Genomic DNA, 12,327 nt, shown 5'->3' on the forward strand with positions numbered 1-12,327 from the left:
TCCAGCCTTATTACCTAAAGCCTCATGGTTTTACTACTCTTTGGGAGGGGTGTTTGGTGTTCGGGAGCTATTCTGGATGATTCAGTGCTTCTGGGTATTTGGTACAGTTTCTTCCACCATTTTTTTTAATGCCAGGAGGGTTCATCCAGTGCCTCAAAACCACCCAATTCCCCTGTAAAGTACTCAATCTTACCCCAAAATGGCTCAATCCGTGCCTCAAATGCCTCAATTCCACAGCCCCTCAGTGTGAGATGGCATTGGAAGAGATTGGGCAACGTGGGATGCAGTTCTGTTGGGGTGATTTGGGCATTAGGTGGGGCAGGATGGGTGGGATGGGAATTGGAGGGGTGGAATGGGGGAAATAGGGCTTGGAAAGAGGGTCTTGATGTCCAGGAGGGGTGAGATGTGTTGGGGTGGGGATTGGGACTGTGGAGCAGGGTCTGGAATGAGACAGCCAAAGGTTGGGGTTGGTGAAGGGAGGGGAACTTGTTCCTGAGTGGGTTTTTGGGTATTATATAACAGGATTATTTCTCATGAGCCTTGAGGCAATAAAGATAAAGGCAGTTCATCCTTTTGGTGTGGTGCTGTGTGTTGGAATTTAGGGCTTCATTTCTTGTTATTGTTGTTACTATTATTGATTTGTTATATTTATTAGTGTTATACTTCTAAATCCCACCCATTGTTAACAGTGGCTGGATGGCAGCTCACTGGGAAGATTCCCTTCCTTCTCACAGTGGGATTGAGCTGTAGTCACTTCCAAGTTGGCAGTGGCTTCTAAAGATGCAAAGTCCTGTTTCTGGTGGTTTTGGTGTGGTTTGGAGCCGGGGAAGGGTCACATCCCCTCCCAGAGGTGCTCTGAGCCTGCTCTGCACCACATCTGCACTTGTGGCACCTCCCAGCTGCCCTGCCCTGGGGACATGGCAGGACTCCCTCCTGCCAGGGCTGAGGCTTTGCATGGCCTCTCATGACCCCTCATGTCCAAAGCTCTGTGCTGGCACTGTCCTGAGCGCCAACATCACTGCAGCCCCACGGCCTTTGCTGTCCCCCCGTGTCCATTCCCTGTCCCCGAGTCCCGCCCGGCTCTGGCAGCAGCAGGAGCCGCAGCGCAGTGGGCGCCAGCCTGGCCCAGCCGGGGCTCCCAGCAGGAGCAGCAGCAGCATTGCCAGCCCTTCCCAGCTGCTCCTGCCTTGGCTTCCCCAGGGGTTTTCCCAGGGGAATTCTGGAGTACAGCAACAATCACCCACAAACTGGTCACTGGGGTTAGGCCTTGGCCTTTCTGCTTCCTCCAACCAACCTAGGCTTCTCTCAGCATTCCAGTTCCCTGCTCAGAGCCTTTGGCTCCCTGCAATCCTGGCCCCAAGAATCTGCTCTCACGAGTCCCTGGGGAGCCTTTGGTAGTCTCTGCCCTCAGGTGGGCCCAATGATGCTCCAAGGGACATGGAGTTTTGCTTCTGGCTCCTTGAGCAGCTTCTTCAACCTTCTCTCAGTCCCTGAGGGTCACAGACTCAGCTCCACCTTGGGGTTCGTTAAACTACAGAAAGCCCTCAGGAGCTCTTTGTCTGCCTTCCATTGTCTTCAAGTGTTCAGGGTTTGTACAGCTATTGGAGTGAGTTTTGTGTTCTTTTAAGGAGGAAGATTTCAAAGTGCAACCCATGACTTTTCTTTTACATCAAGGAAATATTTTTTTATTTTTCCATTCCGAGAAGACATGATAGAAGCATTCCCCAAGTGACTTTGATGCTGAATGTCTCCTTAGGAGGTCTTGGCATGTAGAAGAATGAGCCCCTTGAGGGCTGACCCTGTTGGGACAACCTGCTCCTCACCCCCAACCTCACCATGGCTGACATTGCCCACCTGGCACTGACATCCCTGTTCCCTGCATCACAAACTTGTTCCCTGAGCTCTGCAGCTGGCTGTCCCAGCCCATTGCTCCATGTCCCACCTGCTCTCCTCAGGGCTCTGCCTGCACACAGGCCCAGGAGAAGTTTTCCTGTTTGTGAGGAAAGAATGGAAAAGCCTGATCAGGTTTCCTAAACAACAAACCCCACTCAGGAACTACATGCTCAGTACAGGCTGCCTCTGATGATGTCACCTTTCTACAAGGGACAATGTGACCAGAAGTGATCTCTGTAAGCAGAATTCTCTGAGTCTTGAAGCAGAATTCCCTCTTCCTGTCCTGTCCCTTGATCTCTGTTGCAGATGGAAGTTGATGGTGCCATTCTCACCTTTAACCCCTCTTTTGAATACAAACAGATGTGTCCAGCTGTGTTAAGCAGGTGTTGCTCAATGTTTATGCAAAGCTTTTGTGTTCCCAATGGAATCACAGAGATTATTGTGACACTTTGGGGCCACATGGAACCATGGAGACCAAAGTGACACTGCAGGGCCTCCTGGATGAAGGGAGACCATTATGACTCTGTGGCACCTCATGGAACCAAGGGGTCATTGTGACACAGTAGGGCCTCATGGAACCCAGGAGTGAATTGTGACACTACAGAACCTCATGGAATGAAGGGGACACTGTGACACTGTGGGGCCTCGTTGGAACTCAGGAGGCCATTGGTGACAGAACAGGAGCTCATGGAACCTGTGGGGCATTGTGACACTGCAGGGCCTCGTGGAAGCAAGGAGACCATGGTGACACTGAAGAATTTCAGGGAACCCAATATCCGTTGGAACACAGCAGGGCATCATTGGAACCAAGGAAACATTGCTGACAGTATGGAAGCTCATGGAATCAATGGACATTGTGATAAAACAGAGTGTCATGGAACCAATTGTCCACTGGGACCTTGAGGATCCAAGGAGACCATGGTGACACTATGGTACCTAATGGAACCAATGGACCACTGCGACACTGCAGAACCAACACAGCTGCTGGACCTTGTCACCTGGCCCTGCACAGCTCTCACGGGAGGCATGGCAGAACAGCACCCTGGGAGCCTCGGGAATTGCCCTCTGGGATCCATGGTGAACATTGCAATGAGCTGGAATTCCAGTTTTCTGCAAGGAAAAGATGTTTCTGCCCCTGAAGGCAAAGCTCTTAAGAAGGAGCCAAAAGCCACGTGGAGCAAGATCTTGCAATGACAATTCACTGCCAGCCTTCATCACTACATCCATGGTTGTTTTAGCTCATGGATTGGGAACAAAAATCAGCTGAGGGTCTTTGGCTTGGAGCTGCCCTGGCTCCAGACCAGATCAGAGGTTTTCAGAATATCAGGTGAGGTCTCACCTGCAGGTTGGGCCCTCTGCTGGGTCAATCAGGGGCTGCTGGCACAGGGCAGTGAAGTAAAGGGAAATTGTTCCACCAGCGGTGAATTTTGGCAACAACTGTGAAACAGAGACCTGAGACAGCAATAGCAACAGGTGAAAGGTGTGTTAGAAACAGGGCAAGTTCTTCTCAAAATTCAGTGATTTAGTCTGTGGCCTTGCTAGAAGTGTGTCACCTACACTGTTTCCCTGAATTCAACACATCTTGACTACTAATGGATGCCTTTTTCTTGGAATGGACAACAGACCTTCATGTGTGCAAGACACAAAAGCAGATCAGAGGAAACATTTAAAAGTTTAAAAAATAAAGGACAGCCACTGACAATACTGCATAAGATTTTTTAACACGATAGTTTTTCTTTTATTTAATCTTTGGTCAGTATGTATGTTGCTTCTAACCACTTCTTTATGTCTTTTAAACCACAGGTATTTATCAGAGTTTCTTTTTAGCATTTATTATGTATTTTGAACACCATGTTCAACAGACTAGTGAAATTGAAAGTAGTTTTCTATCTCAAATGGACAGAAAAACTCGTTTCTTCATCCAAAAGAGACTGAACCCTGTGTGTTTGGCATCACACCTCACACAACAGGTCCCAGTATCTCCACAGGGGATTTTGGCTCTGGGGCAGCTGAGGTGATGTTGACACCCCTGAGCACAGCCATTCGGGCTGGTGTCCAAAGGTTTGGAACCTTGCAGATGTTCTTTAGCAGCAAAGTTTGTCTCTATTCCATCTGTCTTTATTCCCTCTGTCTTTATTTTGAAAGGAACAAGAGGGAGATGTCTTTACACACAAACTGCAGGGCCTGCTGACAGATGAGGCCAGACACTTACAGGGGAAGGAAGCAGTGGGAGGAGCCATATATTCCAGAGGATTTCCATGAATTGACAAAGAGTGTTACTCACCCACGGCCGTGCTAAATCCTTGGACTTAGAGAAAAAAACAGAGACCCAAAGAAAAAGCAGGGGAGAGAATGCACATTAGAAGGAAGTCTATATTAGGCAACTCGGGGAGTCTGTACTTCTTAAATACCTCAGCCAATGGGGAAAGAGAGAGGGAAATACAGCTGGGTGAAAAAGGAGGTTGTGTCCTCTAGCAATTTGAGAGACCCCATGGGTCTTTATTCAAATAAAGGTATAGGACTCCTCAGTCTCCTTTTTGAACATAATCCTCTGGTGTTAGTGGATTAATATTCTCTGACAGTGAGGTTATGGAATTTGATGGAACCAAAGCTCCAGTGTGACTCAGTGTGTCCTCATGGATCAGAGGAGACCATTGTGAAGCTGTGGAATCTTATGGAGCTAAGGCTCTGCTGTGACAAAGCAGGGCCTCATGGAACACAGGAGACCATAGTTCAGTCATGGTAACTCAGGACAGCAAGGCTCCAGTGTGTCACAGCAGGGCCTCACGGAACCCTGGAGAGCATTGTGAGGCTATGGAACAATATGGCACCAGGGTTCCACTGTGACCTGATGGAACCTCATGGAAGCAAGGGACCATTGTGGCCCTGCAGAATCACCATGGGCTGCAGGTGGATTTTCTGCTGTGTCCCGGCATGCAGGTGGACAATAAGGCCTGAGGCAGCCTGCCAAGTGTCCAGCTGTGCCATGGGTGTGGGGGAAATTTGGGGGGACCCCCTGGATCCCTGGCACCACTTCTTCTCCCAGCTGGATATAGAGCTGCTGGGACATTGGGAGAGGTCCTGCTGTTTTCCCCCTTCTCCCTCCCCCACCCGTGCACAGGATTCAGGGCACTTGGAAGCCATGCTGGGGGTGAAGTTGGGCTGGCTTTGGGAGGGGGCTGGGACAATTTCGGCTGGGCTTTTTGGGGTGTCCCGCTGTACCCCCCTAATCTTGCTTCTCCTCTGGGACCCTAAATATCACCCTCGCCAGTCCCTCCTGTGCTCCCAAAGCCCCAAGGGACACTCCCGATTGTTGTCATCCCGTGTCCCCCCAGCTCTGCAGCTGCCAAAGAGGGTGGGCCCAGAGGGGCAGCAGCCAATCCCGAGGTGGCAGGGAGGGGTGGGGCAGGAGGAGGCAGTGCTGCACTAACAGCCCGAGAGCAGGGTGGGCTCGGCGTGGGGCCAGAGACGGTTGGGGGGCCAAGGGGGGGCGGCTGAGCCAAAGCACTAATGGCTCTGATGTCAACTGCACACCTGAGGAGACGTGACAGCGTGGGTTGTGACATCACAGGGTGGATGTGTGACATCATAGAATGGTTTCTGACATCACAGGGAAGGTTTTTTGACATACCAGAGTGGGCTGCGACATCATAGAGTGGGGCTGTCTGAGGTCGCTGGGGAGGTCACTCTGCCCTGGCCCCACCTCACAGCTCCCCCACAGAAGTCCAACGCTGCTCATGCACAGCAGGGTCCCCTGAGTCTGACACGAGGACAGTGGGGACAGGGCCCTGGGGGGTGGGACAGGGGGACAGGGACCCTTTAGCAGCATCCCCGTGTCCCCCAGGGCTCCTTTACCCTCTTATGAATGAGTGCTTGAGAGCACTTAAAAAATCCCCAGCAAGGGATCAGCAAAAACCAGATTTAATATTAAGCGACAGCACAACAAAGTTCCTCAGCAGGAGTCACTCTGCTCCAGGCTGGACAGTTCAGGCACACCAAGGGAAAAAAGCAACAAAAAAATCAAACAAAATCCAGGCAATCAAACCAGAAATGTACTGAGAACTGTCTCTGTTTGTGTGTTTAGGTGTGTGTGACTAAAGGACAGTGACAACAAGGATAAAAGGAATACGGCCTAAAATCTTAACATCTCTCAAACTTAGCAATACTTAACTTATACCTATGACTTAACAATTCAGAAAAAACCAGCACTTAACAATACTTAAACTCACTTATAACCTATAGATTAACAATTTACAGAGGAATAGTAGTTAACTTAGCTCCTAACTTATATTAAACCTAGAATTATGGTAAGGCACCTGACACAACACTGACTCAGAGAACTCTAATCCATCCAACTTCAAGTTATCCAGGTTTTGAGAAGAGAAAGTCAGGAAAAGAGACACAGAGAGAGAGATGGAGATATTCACGGTCACAGCCTTGGATCCAGCTCCATCTCAGCTGCTGTGAGCTCCGGGGTCATGGGACGTGTCAGTGTCACACCTGTGTCACAGGCTTTACCTGCTCTGCTCCCTCTCACAGGTGGGGTTTTTTGGGTGCCAGGGGCTTAGCAGCCTCTTTGGGGCTGGACCAGAGGCTGCAGTGGCTGGGGTGGAGCAGTGACCACCCCACCTACACAGAACTTGCCCTGCAACCCCAAACACACACTCCAGATGTTTGAGGCCATCCAGCATTTCTCTGCTCTCCAGCACCAAGGCAATGGGCTCTGGCTACAGCTCTGACCTTGTGCCCATGGCAACCACTCCGGAATAGGGGTCTGCTTGGAACTGTACCCAGGAAGCTCCCCAGGAACTAGGGAGTACCCCAAAACTGCTTCCAAAATGTGGGATTCCCCAAAATCCCTTCAGGAGCATGGAATGCCACAAATCCCCCTCAGAAGCTGGTTCCTCCTCCCTTCATCACCCCCAACCTTCAGCTGTCTCATTCCAGACCCTGTCCCACCCTCCCAATCCCCACAAAAACCCATCCCACCCCTTCTGGACATCAAGACCCCCATTCCCAAGCCCCATTTCCCTCATTCCACCCCTTCCAAACCCCTTCCCACCCAGTCTGCCCCACCCAATGTTCATCTCACCTCTCCTGATTTGCATCCCACTTTGCCCAATCCCCTTCTAAGTCTATTCCACCCTGAGGGGCTGTGGAATCGAGTAATTTTGGGCTGGGATTGAGTGATTTTGAGTGGCATTGAGTGGTTTTGAGGTGACAGATCGATCCCTCTCATCTTTTGGAGGGCAAAGCAATGGAGAAAGCTACACCAAATATGCCCAAATCCTCCCAAATATCACCCTGAATCCCAGAATCCCCACAAACACTAGTAAGAAGTGAGGCATTAGATGTCTTTAATCAATTTGTTGATTTTCACCACAGTTTTGTGTGTTTTAAGGGATGAAGATCAACCAAACAAAAATTAGGGCCAAAATAACAGGACCACCATTCAGGTATATTCCCAATATGGATCCCCAGGTCTGTTCCTAATGTTGCTCCTCCAGTGGGAATGGAAGTTGGATGAGAGGATAAAGCTCTTCCTGCAGTTGGGACACTTGCAAGGTCTCCCTTACTGGTGGCTCCATTGGTCGGGTCAGGTAAGATCTGTCTGAGAAGCTCTTCCCACACTGGGGGCACTCATATGGTCTCTCCCCAGTGTGGATGCGCCAGTGGGTGACAAGGTTGAAGTTGTGTCTGAAGCCCTTCCCACAGTCAGGGCAGCGGAAGGGCCTCTCCTCAGTGTGAATCCGCTGATGTACGAGGAGATTGGAGCTGGTCTGAAACCTCTTTCCACACTCAGGACATTCATAGGGCCTCTCCCCAGTGTGGATCATCTGGTGGCGGATCAGGTGGGAGTGCTTTCTGAAGCTCTTCCCACATTCCCCACACTTGTAGGGCTGTTCCCCAGTGTGGATCATCTCATGGCGGATGAGGTCAGAGCTTTGGCTGAAGCTCTTCCCACATTCCCCACACTCATAGGGCCGTTCCCCAGTGTGGATCTGCTGGTGGATGATCAGGTGGGATCTCCACCTGAAGCTCTTCCCACACTCCCCACACCTGAAGGGCTTCTCCCAATCATGAACTTGCTCATGGACCACAAGCTCTGAGCTCTGCCTGAAGCACCCACCAGTTTCCTGACACAGGGTGGATCTTTCTTCCTCAGAACACCTTGGGCGGGGTTTGCATCCCCTCCTCATACTGGATATCCAGCGCCTTTCCTCCTCATTGGACTCCTGTTCCATGGAGCTGTTGAAACCAGCCTCTTCCACAAGGTTCTGCTGTGAGGATTTGTCCTCCATGATCTCCGTCCTCAGCTCCTTGCCTGGGGTAGGAAGGGCGAGGAGAGGATAGAATTTGGCTATGTGGCAGAGGGAAGGAGAAGGAGATTCCCCCAGTGCACCCCTGGAAGGATGGCATTGGCAGCAGGTGTGTCTTGAAGCCATGGGAGATTGTGGGCTGAGAGATGGAGGAGAAGAGAGGGGGAGAGGGGCAGTGACTTCTTCCTCACCTGTCTGACTGTTCCGGGATATCTTTGTCTTCCTCGCAGCCTTCTCCTCCATCTGGTCAAGATTTGGGAATAAGAAATCCTGGTTTGGAGGAAACAAGGTGTGAGTTGATTGGGTTGGGGGTTCCTCCTGTCCTAGTCCATCTCTAGAAGTCACCCGGTCTATCACGACTGCAAAAACCTCAAAAACAGCCTGCTAGTTTAAACTGGCAGAAGAAATATATCCCACTGAACTGCCCCAAAAAAGATTAAGGTGGGAGATACAATTCACCAAAGAGATTACAAGAAATACAGTGACACAGCTTTAACTCACAAAGGCACCCTGGGACAAGAACGGGATGGTGTTCCTTAGTTCCTGTGCTGAGCGCCACATGTCCCCATTGGATGCAAAGACAAAGCAAAAGGAAACCAAACCTGTTGGTCTGAGTGGTGGTCACAGTCCTTCTGAAGTGGTGGTTGTAGTCTTGTCTAAAGCAGTGGCCGCAGTCCTTTTGGAGTTTTGCTCCTCCTCTGGATCTGTTGAGTGTTGCCAGATGTCCCCAGGCTCAAAGGTTTTTTATATGGTCAGGTTCAGGTGGGAATGCTCAGTACCTCCCCCTGGGCAGGGAGCTTCACAATGGAAAGATGTCATCCTGTGAGTCATGGGATATTTGGGGAGTCTTTGATGGTCTCAGTCATTGCAGCTGCCCATTGTGCTGGTGCCATTGAGTCCACGATGGCCCATTAGCAGAAATGACCCCTCAGGGTAGGTGGGACTGTGCTGGTGCTTCCCTGGAGGGAGTCATCTCAGCTGAGTCGTTGGTGTGAAGAAACAGAAACACTGCTTTGCCTCACAGGGTTTGCCTCTTCTTCCTTATCTCATTTAACACCCAGCTCGTAGCCTGAGGGATCAGGGGTGCACTGGGCAGCTCCTGCAAACGACCTGTCATCAACAGCTCTTCAGAAATGACCTAATGGGAGCAGAATGCCTACTTTGGTCACACCCACAGAGTGCTAAACTGGTGCCCTGCTCCTATAACCAGGACAGACTGGCAGTGAAATGTAATTGCAAGGTTTTGTTCCACTTGACTTTCAGCCAAATAACCCATGGGTAGAGTTCCTTCCAGCTGCAATCATCCCTTGAATCCCTCAGGGACTTGCTTCCCTTTCCTTCTTCCTTCTGCTTCAAGCTGGGAATGTGCTGGAAAATGTTCAGCAAAGCAAACTTTGCTGCATGCTCTGGGAGCCCAAAGAGCTGCTGGACCTTGTCACCTGGCCCTGCACAGCTCCCTTGGGATGCATGGCAGAGCCAGGACTCTGGGAGCCTCGGGAATTGTCCTCTGGGATCCATGGATTTACAGGGGTAGAAGTTACTAATTTAGGGGGGCCAGAAGCTGAATAATAATCTTCTGGAACTTACTTAGGAGGCCTGAGTTTGGATAATGATTTACTAAGAACTGCTTGCTGGAAACAATATATCAGTTGCTTAATGATTTTTGCCTACCCAGTAAAAGGGAGGATATAGAAAGGAATGCCAAATAATTGATAAAAATTACTGAGTTTGACTGAACATCCTGCTCTCAGACCCCAGAACTGGCTCAAGTGAGTTCTAAGGTTTGGACTTGGACCAAGAACCAAGGGGGCATCCACAAGGAACCAAGGTGAAGAGTTCATCCTGAGGAAGACTACTAACTTTATCCCTCATTTATTTTCGGGACCCTTGCCCACAATTAATCTGTGACACTGCGCTTGCGCAAGCATATTTAAATGAACTTTGAACTCATTATAATACAAAGCTGGGATAGGTAATGAATATGTATAGGAGCATTGGGTAACTTTATGCATATGTAACCTGTAACCTAATATAAACCAAGTGAAGAGCTGCTGACGGTGTACATGCCTTTGGAGGAGCTGCTGCCCATGCACCCCAGCTGGAATAAAAGCATACCTACTTCATAACTTTCTGAGTTGTGGAGTCTATCGGTGCTTCACCATGGCAGACACTGCAATGGGCTGGGATTCCAGTTTCCAGCAAGGAAAAGATGTTCCTGCCGTTGAAGGCAGAGCTCTTGTGAGACTGAAAGCCAAGTGGAGCAGGATAGTGCAATGAAATTTTACTGCCTGCCTATCTTGGCAATGACTCAGCTGTGATAACTCCCTTTGAGGAAGCACCAGCTCATTCCCACCCAGCCTGAGGGGTCATCTCTGCTAATGGGCCATTGTGAACTCATGGAGACAAGGGGTCATTGTGACACAGTGGGGCCTCATGGAACCCAGGAGTCCATTGTGACACTACGGAACCTCATGGAATGAAGGGGACACTGTGACACAGTGGGGCCTCATTGGAACTCAGGAGACCATCGGTGACAGAACAGGAGCTCATGGAACCTGTGGGGCATTGTGACACTGCAGGGCCTCGTGGAAGCAAGGAGACAGTTGTGACACTGAAGAACTTCACAGAACCAAATATCCACTGGGACACGGGAGGGCATCATGGGAACCAATGAACCATTTTTGGCAGTACAGAAGGTCATTGGATCAAGGACACATGGTGATAAAATGTGATCTTAAATGTCCGTTGTGACCCTGAGGATCCAAGGAGACCATGGTGACACTACAGAACCTCATGGAACCATTATTCCATTGTGACACTGCAGGGCCTCAGGGAGCCAAGGAGATCATTGTGACACTGGGGAACCTCATGGATCCAAGCGGCCATTGTGACACTGGGGAACCAAGGAGTCCATTGTTGACAGGATGGAAACTCATGGAACCAATGGACCATTGTGACATTGCAGAACCAACACAGCTGCTGGACCTTGTCACCTGGCCCTGCACAGCTCCCTTCAGAAGCATGGCAGGACCAGCACCCTGGGAGCCCCAGGAATTCTGCTCTGGGATCAATGGCACACATGCTGCAAGGGTCTGGAATTCCAGTTTGCAGCAAGGAAAAGATGTTTCTGCCCTTGAAGGCAAAGTTCCTCAGAAGGAGGAGCCAAAAGCCAAGTGGAGTAAAATCTTACAATGACACTTCACTGCCAGCTTTCATCACTACATTGCATGGTTGTTTTAGCTCATGGACTGGGAACAAAACCAGCAGATGGTCTTTGGTTGGCAGCTGCCCTGGCTAAAGAGAGACACTGTGAGAGAAACAGAGCAGGCCAAGAGAGGCAGAAGAGAAAAGAGTGTGAAGCACGGAATAGACTCCACAACTCAGATAGTTATGAAGTAGGTATGTGTTTATTCCAGCTGGGGTGCATGGGGGATAGCCCCTCCAAAAGCATGCACACCATCAGCAGCACTTCACTAGGTTTATATGAGGTTACAGGTTACATATGCATAAAGTTAGACATAGCCCCTATACATATTTATTACCTATCCCCGCTTCATATTATAATGAGATCAAAGTTCATGTAAATATGCTCGTGCAAGCAAAGTGTCTCAGATTAATTGTGGACAGGGGTCCCAAATAATTAATGATGGGAAAATCAATAGCCTTCCTCATGATGAAACGTTCACCCTGTTCCCTTGCGCATGCTTCCTTGGTTCTTGGTCCAAGTCCAAGCCTGAGAACCAACTTGTACTGGTCCTGGGGTCCAAGGGCGGGATGCTTGGTCACACTTAGTGTTTTTTCTCAATTATTTGGCTCTCTTCTCTCTATCCTCCCCGATACTAGGTAGGCACAAAATCATTAGGTGAATAATAAATGGTTTTCAGCAAGCAAATCTTAGTAAATCATTATCCAACCTTTGGCCCTCTAAATCTGTTCAAAAGTTATTATTATTATTATTATTATTATTATTATTATTATTACTATCCAGCTTCTAGTTCTTTTAAATTAATAATTTCTCTTTTACCCTAAATCATATGGGAGTGTTGAGGGTCCTTTCTGCACCTTGTGACTCAACAAGACCTTCTGTGAGAAATTTTGGGGTGGACCATGACCC

At 49.5% G+C, this 12,327-nt stretch overlaps 1 long non-coding RNA gene across 1 annotated transcript; it reads right to left on the reverse strand.

The window, feature by feature from the left end:
* Positions 1-8,163: 8,163 nt before the first annotated feature.
* Positions 8,164-9,139, reverse strand: LOC146420598 (uncharacterized). Its single transcript, XR_014849101.1, has 3 exons — positions 8,816-9,139; positions 8,405-8,483; positions 8,164-8,218 (listed from the first exon to the last, which is right to left on the reverse strand). It is a non-coding gene; the product is annotated as an uncharacterized LOC146420598 (long non-coding RNA).
* Between the last annotated feature and the right edge of the window lie 3,188 nt (positions 9,140-12,327).

This window comes from Lichenostomus cassidix, unplaced genomic scaffold (genome assembly GCF_008360975.1).
Source record: "Lichenostomus cassidix isolate B80296 unplaced genomic scaffold, HeHo_3.0 HiC_scaffold_730, whole genome shotgun sequence".
NCBI lineage: Eukaryota > Metazoa > Chordata > Aves > Passeriformes > Meliphagidae > Lichenostomus > Lichenostomus cassidix.